At 42.8% G+C, this 19,109-nt stretch overlaps 1 protein-coding gene, 1 long non-coding RNA gene and 1 other non-coding gene across 3 annotated transcripts in view; all 3 read right to left on the bottom strand.

Moving 5' to 3' along the window:
- Nucleotides 1-3,150, bottom strand: part of LOC126471133 (uncharacterized) — a 127,905-nt gene extending 124,755 nt beyond the window's left edge. Inside the window, exon 1 of the mRNA XM_050099224.1 lies at nucleotides 3,010-3,150. The gene's annotated coding sequence lies outside the window, so the exon portion shown is untranslated. The remainder of the gene's footprint in view (nucleotides 1-3,009) is intronic.
- Nucleotides 1-19,109, bottom strand: part of LOC126471134 (uncharacterized) — a 230,204-nt gene that overhangs the window by 124,755 nt on the left and 86,340 nt on the right. The gene's annotated exons all lie outside the window — the stretch shown is intronic.
- Trnas-cga (transfer RNA serine (anticodon CGA)) lies at nucleotides 2,409-2,483 on the bottom strand. The gene has a single exon. It is a non-coding gene; the product is annotated as a tRNA-Ser (tRNA).

The raw sequence follows: 19,109 nt of genomic DNA, 5'->3' as shown, positions 1-19,109 counted from the left end.
GAAAAGGAAACATTTTCTTGATACCAGATGGCAGACAAAGTGAATCCCGAGAACAGAGCTAAGCAGTCTATTAGAACAAGTTGCGGCAGAGAGCCACAAAAGAATTCAAGACAATTTTTCCAACACATAAAAAATCACAAACATGGACTTCAGAGTCCAACCTATCACATTGGAGATAAGAACAGCAACTTGATAAATGACCAGAAAAGAATTGTAGACAGATGGCACTAATACTAATCAGAACTCTTGAATTGTCCAGACCCAGATGAGATGCTACCTGCAGACACCACAGAAGAAAGGAAAGGTGAAGAAGAGTGGGAAGTGACTGAAGGTGTGAAGACCACAATCAAAACAGTCAGAAAAAACACGGCCTCATGGGTGGGGGCAGATAATTGGAGAATTAATCAAAGCGGGAGGTCAGAGCTTGCACTTAGAAATATATCAACTGGTCCAGCTGAAATGAAAGAATGAGACACTGCCAGAAGAATGGAATTTGGTCATAATATGCCTATTATACATGAGGGGAAAGAAAATGGACTGTGGAAACTATAGAGATGTCAGTATACTTAATGTAACCTACAAGGTAGTGTCTGTCATTATCTTTGGAAAATTACAACCACTCATAGAGAACAACATACAGAAATACCAAGCTGGCATTCAACCACAACAGTCAACAATATATCACATTTTCACCCTAAGACAACAGTCTGAAAAACACTTGAGAAAATGATAAATATATCCATAGCCTATTCGTCGATTTTCAACGTGTGTACAATAGTATCTATAGGAATAGCCTAACAATGTAGGCCTACTGCATGATTACAGAATCCCTGAGAAACTACTGAGAACTGTGCAATCTTGTATGGTTGGATCAAGGGCAGCACTGTGTTTCTAAGAGTCATGTCAGTAAGATTCAAGATAGAGAAAGGTATCAGACAAGGGGATATTCTCTCATATGTTCTGTTCAATGTCATCTTAAAAAAAGTAATAAGGGAATTGTAGGCAACAAGAACAGGCTAGAGTACAAATGGGTGGTAACTTCAATTTCCTCCAATATGCAGATAATATAGTACTGCTAAGTGAGTCAATCCATGAATTGTAGCAAATGTACCAAAAAGTGACAACAGTGCACAGAATATTGGGCTAAAGGTGGATCAAGACAAAATGGAGCTCATGCAATTAGAAAGAAGGTTCAAGGGAGTTTACCAGTTCAAATACAAGCAATCTTAGTTTATCAGCAACAACAGCATAGAAATGGACGTCAAGGAGAGAACAGCTTTTGGAATGAAATGCATGTAATCATTCAGGGAGACACTCAACTCAAATTCAGTACCAGCGAATACTAAGATGAGATTCTATAACACAGCAATAGGCCCTGCAGGCATGTACGGTTCTGAAACCTGGAACATGACAACATGCATAAAGGAAAAACTATTAATATTTGAAAGAAGACCAATGAGGAAAATATGGGGACCAATTGTAGATAAAGGGAAATGGAGAAGGAGCATGAATGGGGACGTCTACCACTCTATGCCACAACCAACAATACTACAGAAGCAGAAGAGGAAAAGAATACAGTGGGCTGGCCATGTATCCCAGATGGCAAAAGAAAGACAGGCAAAAAAAGCATCTGAGTGAAAACCAAACACCAGATGCCCCACAGGAAGACCAATGAAATGCTGGATGGGTGACCTGGCAGTCCTAAAGACAGCTGGAGGAACTGTGCACAAAACAGAAAGAAATGGAGGCAGTTTGTGGAGGGAGCATGTGGTCTGCGGGCCCTGCGATTGCTGGATATGCATATATGTATGTAAGTATGAATACATCAACATACCAATAAATGAAGCAATTGATATCATAGAAAACAACCTACTACAATATTGAAAATTGCCAATCTCAGGAATACAAGAAATAACAGAACTACTAAAACTGGTACTCAACCAGAACTATTTAGAATTTAATAACAAATTATACAATCAGAAAGATGGAGTCGCAGTGGAGCATAGTACTGCAGGTAACTTCGCCAACACTTTACTCGAAACCTTTGGAGAAAAATTATTCAGCCCCATGGTTATTAAGAAAATCATATACTAATTTCGTTATGTAGATGACACATTGCTACACAGACATACAACGCATCCATGATATACTAAAAAATCTACACAGAAACATGAAATTCATCCTAGAACTAGAAAATAACAAAGCAATTAAATTCCTAGACTTAATAAAAAAAATATAGTCCTACACAACGAGTATGTATTCGAAATTTACAGGAAACATACTACAACAGACAATATCATAGACTCACACTCTTGCCTTCCCAGAATACACAAAAATGCATAATTCCACACCATGTGGGACAGATTAACAAAGTTTCCATTTGAAACTTCCTGGCAGATTAAAACTGTGTGCCCGACCGAGACTCGAACTCGGGACCTTTGCCTTTCGAGGGCAAGTGCTCTACCAACTGAGCTACCGAAGCACGACTCACGCCCGGTACTCACAGCTTTGCTTCTGCCAGTACCTCGTCTCCTACCTTCCAAACTTTACAGAAGCTCTCCTGCGGCCACCTATACGAAAAATACACTTTGGCCAGCACACAACTCAATACACGATGACATAAAATTGGCAAGAGAAACAAACAACAAGCTAAAATTCACCTACATACCACAAACATATATAGAAGTCATGCCTGATAAGCTGAACACTATAGTTAAGAAAACCACTGTACGGTTTGTGTTTTGCACCGCACACAACATTAAAACACAAATCCGAAATGGAAAAACAAAACCACCAATCCAAACACACGCCGGTGTATATAAAATCAATTGTAACGACTGTGAAAATTTCTACGTATACCAAACGGAAAGGATCTTCAACATAGATATCAAGAGAACATCTAAATTTACTGGAAAAAATATAAATTTACATTCATACGCGCAAATACCCGAACAAAATCTTAAACCAACAAACTGAATTACGACATAAAAATTACATGGACAACTTTACCGTAATTACAGAAAACGATCCAGGAAAGTAACGTAGGCACAGATAAATTCCACCAGTAAATACACAGACTGCTTGTCAGTAAACAAAACAATGTTTGTGCACACAGATCAATACACAGCCAGAACTTCTGTCGTCTGCGAATCAATAAAATAACAAACCAGAGATGTAACCATAGTAAATCCTTAATACAGAGACATACCAATTAACGACACTTACAACACTTCGCCACCGTTCTGTTGCCTACTGCGCCAGTAGCGCGCCAAGTAAATCTATTGAGTTCGGCGCGACCGTGAAAGCGAATAGTAGTTTTTTATTTTGCTTTGTACAATTGTTTTTACCAGCGGGAGCTTCTGCAGCGCAATAAATTGCAGCAATAAGAATAAGAAGACACCTCATCTGCCTGTTTGTGGGTTTCCTAAGGACCGTGAGAGGTAAATACCATCATGTTACTAAACTATATCGCCAGGATTCGCATGCAAACTACGTGTGTGTTAATGATTAATGTTTCGTTTTAGGAGCAGAAAATGGCTAGTGAATAGCAGACGAGAAGATCTTCAGAAAAACGACTCTGTTTACCTTGTCATGTAATGCTAAGTTTTTTTCGCTACACTTCGAATAAAACCAGTTCATGAATGCAGACAATAATAAACTCGTGTGGAATGCAGAGCCCACACTGTTTGACATCCCAAATAAGCCACCTCAACTCATGACAAGGAGGATACTGCCACGAAGGTTCGACAATTCGTCTAAAACTGTAAAATATTCCTACGGTGCAGAAGCAGCCATTTAAACTCCATATCTCAGTGCCAGATTCATCTGAATCGTCAACACAGACCTGCTTTGACGATGAAGTGGTTAGCTTAAGTGCAGCTATTTGTGTCTCGCAAAAGCGCGTGAAGTGTCAGAATATGCAGATCGCTAGACTTCGCGCAAAACTATTACGGGGCCTATAATTTTAAGTACAGACAGCAACAGAAACTGTATCAGAAGTATCAAGTGAAGGACAAACAAATTTTGAAGACTATAGGATCGCGATCTTTAAAAACAGATGCCCTTGACTTGTTAATCCAGATTAGGATGCCACTGAAGGATAAACGTGCTGCAAGATTGAAAGACGAAAATAAGCTGTTTGCTCTAAATTTATTTTATTACAGCCTCTCAGGCATACAGGTTTTGTCAGAATGTTTTATGCTTCGATCAGAGCATACATTACAAAGGGGTGTGGGAGGCAGACAAATGAAATGGGTGGAAGTGACAATGTATTCCACTTTTTAAAGCAGAAGGTACAACATTTTTCCAACACTGATAAACTAGTGAATATGTCACTGAATAAAATTTCTCTACTGGCTTATGACTGCATTTCTGACAGTGTTATTGGCTTTGAGAACTTGGGATTTACACTCACTGCATATAGCTCCCACTGTTGGCTGTTGCTTGTCCCATTTAGGATAATATAAACATGAAGGTTGTATTAGTGGCAACAGGTGACAATGACTATCATTTTTAGAAACATATATGTCTTCCGATATTACACAAACTCTTGGAGGCTATAAAATAATTCAAATATTTCTTAAATCATGTCGGAAAGGGATACAAAACAAACATGCTTACGACGCATCTGACGTTCTCCTATATCGCCGCTTGGAGCAATAGTGTCGCTCCAGCAGTGAAACTGTAACAACTTTTACAGCAGGGAGTGTCGCGACTGTTATGTTAGACTCTGAACATACCAAAGTCTAATAAATACAGTCGCGACACTCTCTGGAGCGAAAGTTGTTACTGTTTGATACCTGCAAGATCTGGAACAGCTGGAACGACATTAGCGCTCCAATCGGTGATGAAATAGTCACAGAGTCGTGAGGATAACGTTTGTTTTTAACTATTTTATACTCAATTAATGGTAGAGTTGTTACATTTGTGCGTTTCAAGCGTTAGTAAGTTACTAAGAGACAGGAATTATCACGAAACACATCTAAAACAGCCGAATCACACTGATTCAATGTCATAAGCTATAACTCATTAATGAAGAAATACTTTCGAATTTGTCTATATTTGCTGCTTATTCCACCGAAAACAAGAGAAGCATATATTTGTGTTGTCTGTTGTTATTATCGTAGGCACTTTTCTTGACAGTTAAAATTTTTTTACGGAGTCCAATGATTCGCCCTTTCTTACACGTCACTTGACTTTCTAATACACGAAAAATTTTGAAAATGTAATTCCTGTTTCATGAAAAGCGAATGTGTTAAAGATTCATGCCGAGTTATGATTTTGTAATATTTGTTTCAGAAGAGCTAGATTTAGCAACAATTGTGGAATTTGTTTCCCCCATGCTGAGAAACAGCCCTATGCTCTTGAGGATTTATTGTCATTTCTGTGTGGTTTTCCCTTATGCTACAGCTGTGGTGGCTTATTCGATACATTGAATAGTATAGGTATTATATTCCATGTTGGTTTCTTAAGTTACACATTGACTGATGTGGCTGAAAGTGTAGCGAACAAAATTCTGCTTTGTTGGATAGATGTATGACGTCTTTCTGTAAAAGGTCAGGTCTTTTGGTGTCTACTAGCAATTTTTTGTTATTAAAGGAAGCAGACGTTATTCAGTAAATGTCTGTATGTTACACAAGTATCTTAAATAACCTGTCCTGTAATTCACCGTTTCGTATCTCCCATCGTCCTTAGGAAACTAAATAAACACAAATGTGGCGTAATTTTTTTAGTTATTGTTGATTTCTGTGGCACTATATATACAATCTTTTATAAAAACTGTGTTACAAGTCAATACAAACGTTAGTATTTGAACTCCTACGATAGTGTATTCAGAAGCGTCACTTGCTGGCTGCTTGGGGCGCTGCTATCGCTGGAGGTAACGAAAGACGAGATGGAGTGTCATGACTATTATGTTAGACTGTGGACATACTGTCTGCAAGATAATACATAGAGTATGTGTATGTATAGAGTGAGCATAGTCCTGTGTGACAGCCTCCTAAACAGTCTCCTTCTTGAAGGATGCCGTACTAGTGCGCATGTTCTCTACATGAAACCGGGCTAGTCATGTGATTTTAGGACGACACTGGTTGTCTACAATTTGTGGTAATAGCGAAACTTAAATATTATACGTATTCACCTTGTTTTATAAACGTTTCTGCAGGTTTTACTTTCAGTAATAGCAATGGTGCAGTGTTGTTGTTCCTATGGATGTAAAGAGAAGTGTGTGAAGGGAGGGCCAGTTTCTTTTCATAAGTGTTTACGACAAATGTCTAATTGTAAATGTCACATTTAATGTGAGACACTTTATCTGTTGAAAAACACCGACACAACGTTATAAACTCACGTATTATAGAGATAATTTGATGCGTTTTTTTAGTTTCTGGTATTTGTAAAACGCAGTGAAATTAGCAAAAGTCAAATTGGTATTGCCTCATGTCAATGGCCTCACACTTTTGTGGGACCTGTATCTGACAGAAGCGAGATCGACAGATACACAGTTCAGAGAGAGTGGCCAGATCATAGGTAACTTGTGCTTGCCCAAAACAATCGCAAGTCACTGTTAAATGATCTGCAAATAATCTGAGGGACATGTTTTGCTTATACCAGAAAGAAATTAATGGCTGAAGCATTCAGCACATTGTGTCTCTTTGCCATGATCTGCTGAGCTCGCAATTCCAGCTAGCTTTTCTGAAACAAATGTTACAAAATCATAATTTGTGTACAACCAATAATTGCAGGGAGAACCTTTAATTATAAATGACAACAAGAATATTACAGTTTTTAACGTATTTAAATATAAATGAAATCTATATCCACTATGGAAATACTTACACAAAATAAGTCAGCTCTGTTTGAGGGAAAAAAGTACACATATTGGTGCTATGTTCATATGCAAATAGAATTTATACATGACAGTCTGTTTAGTTTGCACTAGTTTATGCAAGTTTTCAAACCCTTATGTGTATCTAAATATTTCTGCATGAGACAGTTTCCTATAGTGTCATTCTTATTAATTGGAACTATGTCGACAATATGAATCAGTAAAACAGAAAACCTAAAAATATATTGTTAGCAGTCAATTCTTATATTAGCCTACTTTAAGATTTCAGCATTGATCTTTTTTTTTTTTTGTGCATAGTATATGGTTTTACTTTTCTGATGAGATGGCAGAAAAATGTTATAGATATTTTAACTGTCCATAAAAATCAATGAAGTAAACAAAGAAAAATTTAAAATTATAATGGGCAAGCAGGTGGTGGAAATCGTTTACTGTATTTACTGTAACAGTTTCATGGTTCCAAATGAATTGTTCCTTTGTGACACTTTGACGCCATCTACAGTGTCGTTGTAATGTAATTAGTTAGAACAGAAATGATGTTCTCCATGTAATGCTTCAATGCCCTCTTAAAAACTTGAAGCCATTGTGTAGCTATCTTGAAGGCTTCAACAAAACTTTTGGAAAACATTCATTAATTTGAGTTGAATTTAAAAAATTGTCTTTCCATTGCAATGTTTGATTATTAGTTGTGTGGGGTATGCTTACTTTTAAATATTTGATATTACTTTCGTACTAAAATTAGTGACAATTACGTTTATACATGTGACAAATGAAAACAGTAATTTTCATAAAGATACATATTGCTTGACTTTATAAGTTGATACATACTGAATTATTGGCAAGTAAACAATCTTTTCTTTTTTTTTTGTTAAGAGTTCTTTCATTTGACTTTATAACAAATGGTGAATAGTTCACTCAATTTTGTTTCGTTTTTGGAAATGTATAGAGTTTTGAATGGTCTTTTGATTATGCAATGCTATGCAGACCCCATGAATCCAGATGGTAGATGGGTTTACAGTTAATTGGTGAGACATTTAGGTTTCCTGTGGGTTTGTTATTGCTTTGACATTCCAGGTGCCACACAACCTGTAGCCGGGCAGTTGGCATTGGGAATTCGCCAGTACGTGAGTGGATCAGCTGTCATAGGTTGCATTGACATATGACAATCAGTGATACACAGGCATGCTACACTAATGTTACCAATCCCTCCATTGACATCTGTATTTGATTATGAAAAGATGAAACAGCAGTATCAGTTGTATGACAATGGTTGTAAACCACTAATCTGCCAACACAGATATCATTGTAAAACTGTTTATGAGGTAAGATAATGATGTGATCATGATGTGCGGGTGTGGGCACTAGTGTTCTACACAGATTCAAAGTTGGTATTGGCTTGTGCCAGTGGATTCATAAAATACATCTTTCAAACTAAATCTGTTAGTTTTGTTGCATCAGCAGTTGATTATTTAATGTTTTCACTTCAAAATAAACTAATTTCTGCGTGTACATGAGTGTTTTGTCCTATATACATTGTCACCTGAATACAGATAAGTGGTTTAAATTCAAAAAGACACTTAACACCACACTCTAACAACAAGTTCCTGTAGCAGAGAGCAGTATTGGCGGTGGCAATTTACACCAGATATCTCTCACAGTTTTACTATATATGCATTGGTGCAAGTGCAGAATTTGTGTCTGCAGTTGCATCATCTTAGCGATTCACAGGCTACTGTGATGTCGACTTCATCTGTCGTTTCTATTCATCACATCTGAGCAGAGGTGTGTAACTTTTACAACAGATGTTCACGTTTTTTTAATTTCACTAGCCTGACTTGTTTCACTTTGGTAACACAGGTTGTCATATTAAAATATCTTGGTTGTGCATTTTTTTTCTGTAAGTGCATTTCCTATTTACACTGTCTGTGCATTTACACACTAAACTTTGATTTTTGTGAGGAACTAGTACCGTTTTTGTTATTAGACCAGATTATAACAATTATTTACAGGATACAATTCACTGTAGAGGTTTTTGTATCTACTACAACGATAGGATACAGTTTGTTTTCTTGAATCTGAATATTCACATATTTATAGTTCTTCAGGTGTGGAACATTTCGGCCAGATACTTTTGTTTTGGCCTAATTCTCTACATGCTAGATTTATTTACATGGAAATGGTTAGGACACAGGTTCCGCAGACCAGCCAATAGTGTCATACTAAGCTCCTATCAGTATGAAACAGAAAAATCAGAATATCAGCAAAACCAAATGTCACATGGCTTACCTTTGCCTATGATACCATGGATACACATACATACACAAATAAATGCAATGAAATTGTAGAAAAAGGAACAAGTCATATCTTGTATCTAACATAGTTTAATGAAAATTGATAATCTTAGGGCCGATTGTATAAAGCATTTAACCTTAGGTTAAGAGAGAAAATGACCTTAGCTCAATCTCAACCTGGAAATCTGCTTTGTATAAACTTTAATTCTACATCATCATCTCATCCCCATCAACACGCAAGTCGCCAATGTTGCGTCAACTAAAAAGACTTGCACCAGGTGACTGGTCTACCCGACGAGAAGTCCTACCCACACTACATTTCATTTCACCATATTTGATGAAAATGCTCAGTTGAATGTCAGGTTCACCTCTGATTTGTCAGCTTATAGTGTAGTCGCAATACGGTTCATCGCTTTTGTTTCCAGCTGATACCAGCTGAAATAATAAAAAAGTTGTGATTAAAAAGATGTGGCAAGTAAATATCTGACTACGGCATTCCCCCGCCGCCGATGCTCAAAATACTTTTTTTCGATCTGGAAGGTTAGGTTAAGGAGATTACTGGCTAAGGTGTGTACTTAATGATCAATCTCATAACAGCCCTTGGGAGACAACTCGTAATTTACGTGATTGGTTCAAAAACATTTGTGGTAAGGTATTATGGGACCAAACTACTAAGGTCATCAGTCCCTAAGATTAAGCACTACTTAATGTAACTTAGAGTAAATTACACTAAGAACAACACACACACCCATGACTGAGGGAGGACTCAAACATCCAACGGAGTAGCCTCCCGGATCGTGACAAGACGCCTCAGACAGTGCGGCATGTTTAGTTCAGAGGCATTTTATAGACACTCAGCAGCAGAGCAAGAAAGGAAAATTCGAAACATTTGCAGTGAACGGTTAAGTATGGGAATTTTGAAAGCAGCCAATAACGATTTAACATAACTTGTATGTGTTCTCTTTGAAGGAGCAATAACTATGCAATTCGCATTGAATTTTTAACTAGTGGACACGTCCTTACGCTGCTATGACAATTCCACGTCCGTTAATAAATAGAACATGAGCAAGAATGTTGAAGAATGTTTCATGGCGACAGTCGATGTTCCCCATTGCAAGAAAGGGTGTGATCACAGCTCGACCGCTCAAGACGAACATGTTCAGATACTGTAAGAGCAGTGGCGTCACCTGCAGTTGCTGCGATGGTAGCGTTATTGGAACTGTAGACATGGTGTACATTAGTGTCAAATTATGTTCTTTATGTTCAACAGCACAATCGTCTGCATATATATTACTGTATTACGACCCGTTAAGGAACAAGTACACTCTTATGATTGCTGTGAAGTATTCAGTACCCTTCACGCTCATATAATAAATTTACAGGTATATTTCAGCCTTCGCACACACACACATTAAAGTAATTACACAGTTCATGGAAAACTCGTTTTTAAATGTTTACAGGCGATCACTTTCTGAATAACCTTGTTTTAATAAGGCACATTGTATATTTTTTGTTATATACCCTACATATTTCCTAGATTTCGAAATTTCAGTATTTTCTCAATAGTGGCCTGTAGAATACAGAAATTTAATGAGAAGCTTATCCCACAGGTGATAGGAGGAGGATAGCTACACGAGATATCAGCCTGAATACAGAAAAACAGATTCTGGATAACCAATAGACTGGATGACAATTTTAATTAGTAATATTTATAAGAAGAATTCGTTTCTGACAGAGGAAATGTCTAGCTAAGTATCTCAGTGTTAGGCCCAATTGTGGCATTATTAAAATACAGTAAACTTCAAGTGTCGCTATACAAAGACAGTGAAGGAGCCACACTGAGCCACGTATGTTCGTTCAGTAATGTGGTAAGTACATCAGTCTATTCTTAGATATAATTTAGCTGAGACCTCAATGTTTGCTATGAGCATAATCGTTTTCCATTTTCGGTCTAGTCATGTTTACTGACAGCCAGTTAGTGAAGAGATGTTCGTAGTTTTAATTACAGTGAATGCACCAGGATGGCCTCCAGATTTTACCATCTCTTAGTGGTAGTAATCTGCAGTACTGTCATAAGCCGCCACACTTCATTAGTTTGCAGTATGAAAAGTGGCCGAGAGTCAGTCGGAATGAGCTGCATGGTCAAAATGGTAAGAGACTGCGCTATCTGATCAGAGGCATCTGGATACCCTTGTAAAATACATAAATGAACATTGTTGATTGGCTGGTTGATTGGGGTTGAAGGGACTAACGAGCAAGGTCATCAGTCCCTCGTTTCAAAGGTGGTCCATTTGGACTGATTTACATCTCAGAAGAGTCATAACAATAAAAGGTAAAAGGCTAAAAAACGTAAAAGTGCAGTTGCATTGTCAATGGTGAAAACAAAAGTAGAGAAGTCAGCAGGTGGGCAACCCCAAGGATATGCTAGGGGCAGGAAATATACCACCTCTGATGCAGTACAGGCAAGACCACCCACTATTCAAAAGGGTTCAACCAACAGAATGTAAAAGTGCCTATTGTAAAAGGAAAATAATCAAATCTAATAAACGATAAAAACAGAGTAAAATGGAGAGAAAAGAGGATCTTGGCCAGGGAGGGGAGTCAGGAATCTCCAAACACAGCTTACAGTGGGAGACACTCCAACTGTCACCGCCCTGTCCCAATCCAGAGGGAGATTAAAAACCTCAGAACTGGAAATAAAAACCACTTTCACGGAGAAAACTGAGAACCAGTTCAACAATCAGGAAATCGTCTGCCAGTATTAAAGGTAAAGTGCGGGGAAGTCTGTACCTAGTACACAGAGCCAATAGAAGGGGGCTTTCCACCGAAATGTGGGCAACTGACTGGAAGGCTCCACAACCACAAAGTGGGGGTGGATCATTACGCAAAAAAAAATCGTGGGTCAGCCTGGTATGGCTGATGCAGAGGTGACACAGGGTGGTCAAGTCCTTTCGGGAGAGGTGGAAGGAAGAATGCCATGGAGCAGGTGTCTCCTTAATTGCATGAAGTTTATTAGACAGGGAGGTAGCCTCCCAAGAACTGACCCATGATTGTGCGACGTGGAATTTGATATGAAGCCGTAAATCCACCGCAGGAGGGGTGACAGAGAAGGGGTGGGGGTAAGTGACTGCTCCCCAGCCAAACGATAAGCAAGTTCATTACCTGGGATACCCACATGGCCAGGGACCCAAAGGAACTCAAAGGAACAAGCAGCACAGCGAAGATCAGCGAGATGATCATGGTTGGCCAAGACCAAGGGATGGCGGGAGAAACACAGGGCAATAACCTGAAGGCCACTGATTGAGGCCATACATAACAAAACGCATTTGAGTTGGGACTGTTTAATAATGGTAAGGGCTTGGGAAATTGGCATAAATTCCACAGTAAATACCCCACATGCAGTTGGCAGGAGATGATTTTCCATGCCAACAGAGGACGTTAAGGCATTTCCCACATGTTCAACAGATTTAGAGCCATTGATGTAAAAAACAACAGCATCGCAAAACTCCCACAAAATTCGGCGGAAAAACAACGGAACACAATCAGGGGAACAGAATCTTTTGGACCTCGGTGGAGATCCATCTGATTCTGGGGCTGAGGAACTAACGAAGGGGAGGGGGCTGTTGGGGAGGGAACATGGGAGACAGGACAAAGAAGGAAGCTGCAAATCACGGCGAACAGACGCAAGGCAGGGCCCAACCGGTAAACCTGCCCAAGGGCAGGAATCAGGTGGTCGACGTCCTTGGTCTGGGAACAAGATAGAATAGGAAGGATGAGTGGGAGAGGAACGGACAGCGACTGCATAAGAAACCAGAAGCTGGGATCCCAGCTTCAACCAGGAGACTATCAACGGGACTAGTAGGGAAGGCACCGGTGGCCAAATGGAGACCACGATGGTGGACCGGATCCAGGAGGTGCAGTGTGGAAGGAACAGCTGAACCATAAACTGGACAACCATAGTCCAAGTGAGACAGCACTAAAGCCCGATAAAGGTGGAGAAGAGTGGAACTATCCGCACCCCAAGGGGTATGGGCAAGGAAGCAAAGAACACTGAGTTTACGGAAACATCCTATCTTCAGAAGTCGGATATGAGGCAGCCAAGTGAGCTTGTTGTCGAAAAGAAGACCCAGGAAACGAAACTGTGGGATCACAGGTAATTGTTGTGCATCGAGGTAGATCTCCAGATTGGGGTTGACCGTACTACAGCAACAGAAGTGGACCACCTGCGATATTAAAGGAGAGAAGTGAAACCCGTGTGAGAGGGTCCATACAGAGACATGCCATATAGCACCCTGGAGCTGCCGCTCTGCAGAGACCATCGAAGAGGAACTAACCCAAATGCGCCGGCCGGTGTGGCCGAGCGGTTCTAGGCGCTACAGTCTGGAACCGCGCAACCGCTACGGTCGCAGTTTCGAATCCTGCCTTGGGCATGGATGTGTGTGATGTCCTTAGGTAAGTTAGGTTTAGGTAGTTTTAAGTTCTAGGGGACTGATGACCTTAGAAGTTAAGTCCCATAGTGCTCAGAGCCATTTGACCTATAGCCCAAATGCAAAAATCATCCACATACAGTGCAGGGGTGTCCAAAGGACCGATGGAGGCCACAAGTCCATCTATAGCAATGAGGAAAAGAAGTACACTCAATATGGAACCTTGTTGGATGCCATTCTCCTGGGTCCACGGAGAACTAAAAACAGTACCAACTTGAACCCTGAACGACCGATGGAACAGGAACTGGCGGATAAAAATCGGGAGTGGACCCCGAAGACTCCACCCATGAAGTGTAAGTAAGATAAGATGGCGCCAAGCCATGTCATAGGCTTTGTGAAGGTCGAAAAATACTGCAACCAAATGATGGGTCTGAGAAAAAGCCTTCCAATCTGCGGATTCCAACTGAAGTGAATCATCGATCAGAGACCATCCCTCTCGGCAGCCACACTGGTAAGGGGACAATAGATCCTGAGATTCGAGGACCACCATCCATTCAAGTAACTTGCAAACAACGTTTGTCAGACTAATTAGCTGATAGCTTTCGACAAACAGGGCTTTCTTACCAGGATTAAGGACGGGAACCACGATGCTATCCCTCCATTGAGAAGTGAAGTCAGCCAGGAGCCCCATACGGTTAAGCACTCGGGGAAGATTCGTCGTTGTGGAGTACTGAGACGTTGAAGCAATCGGTTATGGAGGTTATGGAATCTGGGCCAGAGGCCGTATCATGAGAATAAGAAAGTGCAGAAAGAAGTTCCCATCCAGTAAAAGGTTCGTTGTAAGATTCTGACTGACAAGGGATAAAACATAAGGCAGAAGCTTCAGCCCGCTCTTTCTGGTGAAGAAAAGCTGCCGGATAGGAGGTTGATGCTGATGCTGTTGCAAAATAGGTCGCAAGATGTTCTGCAAGAATCAACGGGTCCATGCAAAGGCCATCTAGGAGGGCAAGGCCGAGGAGGGTAGACTGCCAATGTCAACCTTGAAGAGAGTGAAGTGAAGCCCATACCTGTAACATAGGGACAGCAGAACCGAGGGAAGAAACAAAGCGTTCCCAACACACCAGTTTCCTCCATTTGATTAAGTAACGGGCTTTGGCGCAAAGGCGTTTAAAGGTAATAAGACTGGCAGTGGATGGATACCCCTTGAGGTGTTGCAAAGCTCGACGGCGATCACGGATGGCAATGGCAATGGCCGTACTTCACCACGGGACTTGCTGGCGGCGAAAACGTCCAGATGAGTGTGGGGTAGCAAGCCTAGCAGCGCGAACAATCTCATCAGACACGTCACATAGGACGTCATCAATACAAAATGGCTCTGAGCACTATGGGACTTAGTCATCAATACAACCCTACAAAGAGGGAGAAAAAACGACCTGTGCAGTATATAGAGGACAATTGGCCGCTTGGAAAGACCAACGAGGTAACCTGTCCATCGGGAAGCGGGAAGGGAGCTAGAGAATCAACGGGAATTGGTCACTATCACAAAGGTCGTCGGGTGTGGCGACCAGTGTAATGAAGAGAGGAGGGAGAGAGAAGAAAGCAGAAGATCAATGGCAGAAAAGGTACCATGACTGGCACTGAAATGGGTAGCAGAGCCATCATTAAGGTGGCACAAGTCGTGGTCTGCAAGAAACTGGTCTATGAGAACTAGATGGAAATGCACTGCTCCACAAGGGATGATAAGCATTAAAATCCCTGGGAAGGAGGAAGGGAGGAGGAAGTTGCTGAAGAAGGGCAGTTAAGGCAGAGTCCTGTCAGGAGGCAGTTAAGCAAACTGTGACCCCAGAGTCCAGGTCGACCCTAACAGCAACTGCTTCCAATGTGGTTTGAAGAGGAATCCACGTGCTAGCAATGTCCGTATGGACCAACGTACAAACGCCACCAGAGGCCCACAGGAGGCCAGCCTGATTTCGGCAAAAAGCATAGAACCCATGGAAGGTCAGTGAGTTATCATCAGCAAAATGATATTCATGTAGAACCACACAAGCTGCAGAGTAAAACGAAATGAGGGATTTCAACTCCGGAAGGTGATGGTAATATCCATTGCGACTCCATTGGATAACCACAGAATGATGGTTGGTTGGTTTAAAGGCGGGAGAAGGGACCAAACTAGGAGGTCATTGGTCCCTTGTTCCTAATAAAACAATGCTAAAAGCGTGAGAATAAAACAGACGAAACATACACTCCTGGAAATTGAAATAAGAACACCGTGAATTCATTGTCCCAGGAAGGGGAAACTTTATTGACACATTCCTGGGGTCAGATACATCACATGATCACACTGACAGAACCACAGGCACATACACACAGGCAACAGAGCATGCACAATGTCGGCACTAGTACAGTGTATATCCACCTTTCGCAGCAATGCAGGCTGCTATTCTCCCATGGAGACGATCGTAGAGATGCTGGATGTAGTCCTGTGGAACGGCTTGCCATGCCATTTCCACCTGGCGCCTCAGTTGGACCAGCGTTCGTGCTGGACGTGCAGACCGCGTGAGACGACGCTTCATCCAGTCCCAAACATGCTCAATGGGGGACAGATCCGGAGATCTTGCTGGCCAGGGTAGTTGACTTACACCTTCTAGAGCACGTTGGGTGGCACGCGATACATGTGGACGTGCATTGTCCTGTTGGAACAGCAAGTTCCCTTGCCGGTCTTGGAATGGTAGAACGATGGGTTCGATGACGGTTTGGATGTACCGTGCACTATTCAGTGTCCCCTCGACGATCACCAGTGGTGTACGGCCAGTGTAGGAGATCGCTCCCCACACCATGATGCCGGGTGTTGGCCCTGTGTGCCTCGGTCGTATGCAGTCCTGATTGTGGCGCTCACCTGCACGGCGCCAAACACGCATACGACCATCATTGGCACCAAGGCAGAAGCGACTCTCATCGCTGAAGACGACACGTCTCCATTCGTCCCTCCATTCACGCCTGTCGCGACACCACTGGAGGCGGGCTGCACGATGTTGGGGCGTGAGCGGAAGACGGCCTAACGGTGTGCGGGACCGTAGCCCAGCTTCATGGAGACGGTTGCGAATGGTCCTCGCCGATACCCTAGTAGCAACAGTGTCCCTAATTTGCTGGGAAGTGGCGGTGCGGTCCCCTACGGCACTGCGTAGGATCCTACGGTCTTGGCGTGCATCCGTGCGTCGCTGCGGTCCGGTCTCAGGTCGACGGGCACGTGCACCTTCCTCCGACCACTGGCGACAACATCGATGTACTGTGGAGACCTCACGCCCCACGTGTTGAGCAATTCGGCGGTACGTCCACCCGGCCTCCCGCATGCCCACTATACGCCCTCGCTCAAAGTCCGTCAACTGCACATACGGTTCACGTCCACGCTGTCGCGGCATGCTACCAGTGTTAAAAGACTGCGATGGAGCTCCTTATGCCACGGCAAACTGGCTGACACTGACGGCGGCGGTGCACAAATGCTGCGCAGCTAGCGCCATTCGACGGCCAACACCGCGGTTCCTGGTGTGTCCGCTGTGCCGTGCGTGTGATCATTGCTTGTACAGCCCTCTCGCAGTGTCCGGAGCAAGTATGGTGGGTCTGACACACCGGTGTCAATGTGTTCTTTTTTCCATATCCAGGAGTGTATAACACAAAATGGAAAGAAAGAAAAAGTCACATGAACGAAGGGAAGGCAAAGAACACTAAAAGGAACAAAAGAGGACAAGAAAACAACAGAGAGACGCTAGAAACAGAAGAGAGTAAAACATGGAAGCAGATTACAGGTGGCTGGCCAACTACGAGAATAAAAAGAGAAAGCCAGCCACTCTGCTACACAATAAACCTCCACCCTGTAAGCACTTGGATGGAGGACACAGAGGGACAAAGGATATGCACTAAAACCTACTCTCATTGATAAAACGTAAAACTAAAGCTGCTGTGGAGGCATTGTCGCTCAACACCGAAGGCAGGGTGCTGGGAAAGTAAAAAGTATGCTGCAGATCGGCTAAAAGTGGGCAGTCCATCAAGAGGTGGACGACTGTCATTTGGGAGCCACAGCAACACTGAGTTGGGTCCTCGCGACGGAGTAGGTAACCATGCGTTAGCCACATATGGCCAATGCAGAGCCAGCAGAGGGCAACTGATACCCCGCGAGAGGCTTGCACGGAAGACTTCCACAAATTCATAGTCTCCTTAATGACACGCAGTTTGTTGTGCATGCTGCTATGCCATTCCATCTCCCAAAGCTGGAAAACCCTGCGGTGTAAGACAGAACACAGGTCAGCTTCGGAGATACCTATCTCCAGAAGCGGTTTCCGCTTCGCCTGTTTGGCCAGCCTCTCGGCAAGTTCGTTGCGGGGATTCCAACGTCTCCTGGGGTCCACACAAACACCACGGAACGGCGGGACTGTTCCAGGGCATAGATATAGATGGACCCCTGAATGGACGCTACCAGAGGGTGGCAAGGGTAGCAATGGTCGATAGCTTGTAGGCTGCTCAATGAGTGAGTACACGGGAGAGATGACTCGCCAGGGCATGAGCGGATGTACTCACGAGCACGAGAAATGGTCGCCAGCTCTGCAGTGAAAACACTGCAGCCAACTGGCAAGGAGTGCTGTTAAATATGTCCTCCATGAACATATGCGAAGCCTATGGGACCATCAGTCATTGAGCCGTCGGTTTAAACCGCTTCAGAGCCCCGGAACACGTCAAGAATCGAGATAAGTGACAGTGGAGAGCGGCAGGGTTAACGGAGTCCATAGGGCCATGCAAAAGGTCCAGACGAAGCTGCAGCCGGGGCGACACCATGGAGGCGTGCGTGAACAGACCGCAAGTACAGGTGGTAAAGGGAAGGACTCCAGTTCGGAGAGAAGGGACTGCACGCGAACCGCAATTGTTAGCCCCAATCTGGGCCACCAATGTGGGAGATTGCCTGCCGCGGGCGGGAAAAGGAGACGGTTATTCGGGTGCTCAGGGGAACTATGAATGTGTGCTGCGTAACTGGCGAGCAGTTGCGCACGTCTGATCTGCAGTGGAGGGACACCAGCCTCCACGAGTAAGCTGGTCACCGAAATCGTCCTAAAAGCTCCTGTCGCTAATCGAACTCCACAGTCGTGCACAGTGTCGAGTAAATGCTATGCTGAAGGCGCTGCCGAACCATAAACCACATTCCCATAGTCAATTTTGGATTGGAAAAGGGCTCTGTAGAGCTGCAGCAGCGTACAGCGATCTGCACCCAAATTGGTGTTGCTTAGGCAACAGAGAGCATTGAGGTGCTGACAGCACTTCTACTTAAGCTGACGAAGATGAGGGAGCTAAGTTAATCGAGCATCGAAAACCAGTACTAGTAAATGATATGTCTCCACTACAGTGGGTGGATCGTCATTAAGGTAAAGTGTGGGTTCCAGATGAACGGTATGACGCCGACAGAAGCACATGACACACGACTTTGCAGCTGAGAACTGGAATCCATGACTGTGGCTCCCTGGAGGTGCCACTCAGCAACAACAGCACTGGAGCAGCAGTAGGAAA

The sequence above is a fragment of the Schistocerca serialis genome, chromosome 3 (genome assembly GCF_023864345.2).
Source record: "Schistocerca serialis cubense isolate TAMUIC-IGC-003099 chromosome 3, iqSchSeri2.2, whole genome shotgun sequence".
Taxonomy (NCBI): Eukaryota; Metazoa; Arthropoda; class Insecta; order Orthoptera; family Acrididae; genus Schistocerca; species Schistocerca serialis.
Note: the sequence above shows the minus strand (reverse complement) of the source record. Positions and strands in the feature narration are given on the sequence as shown.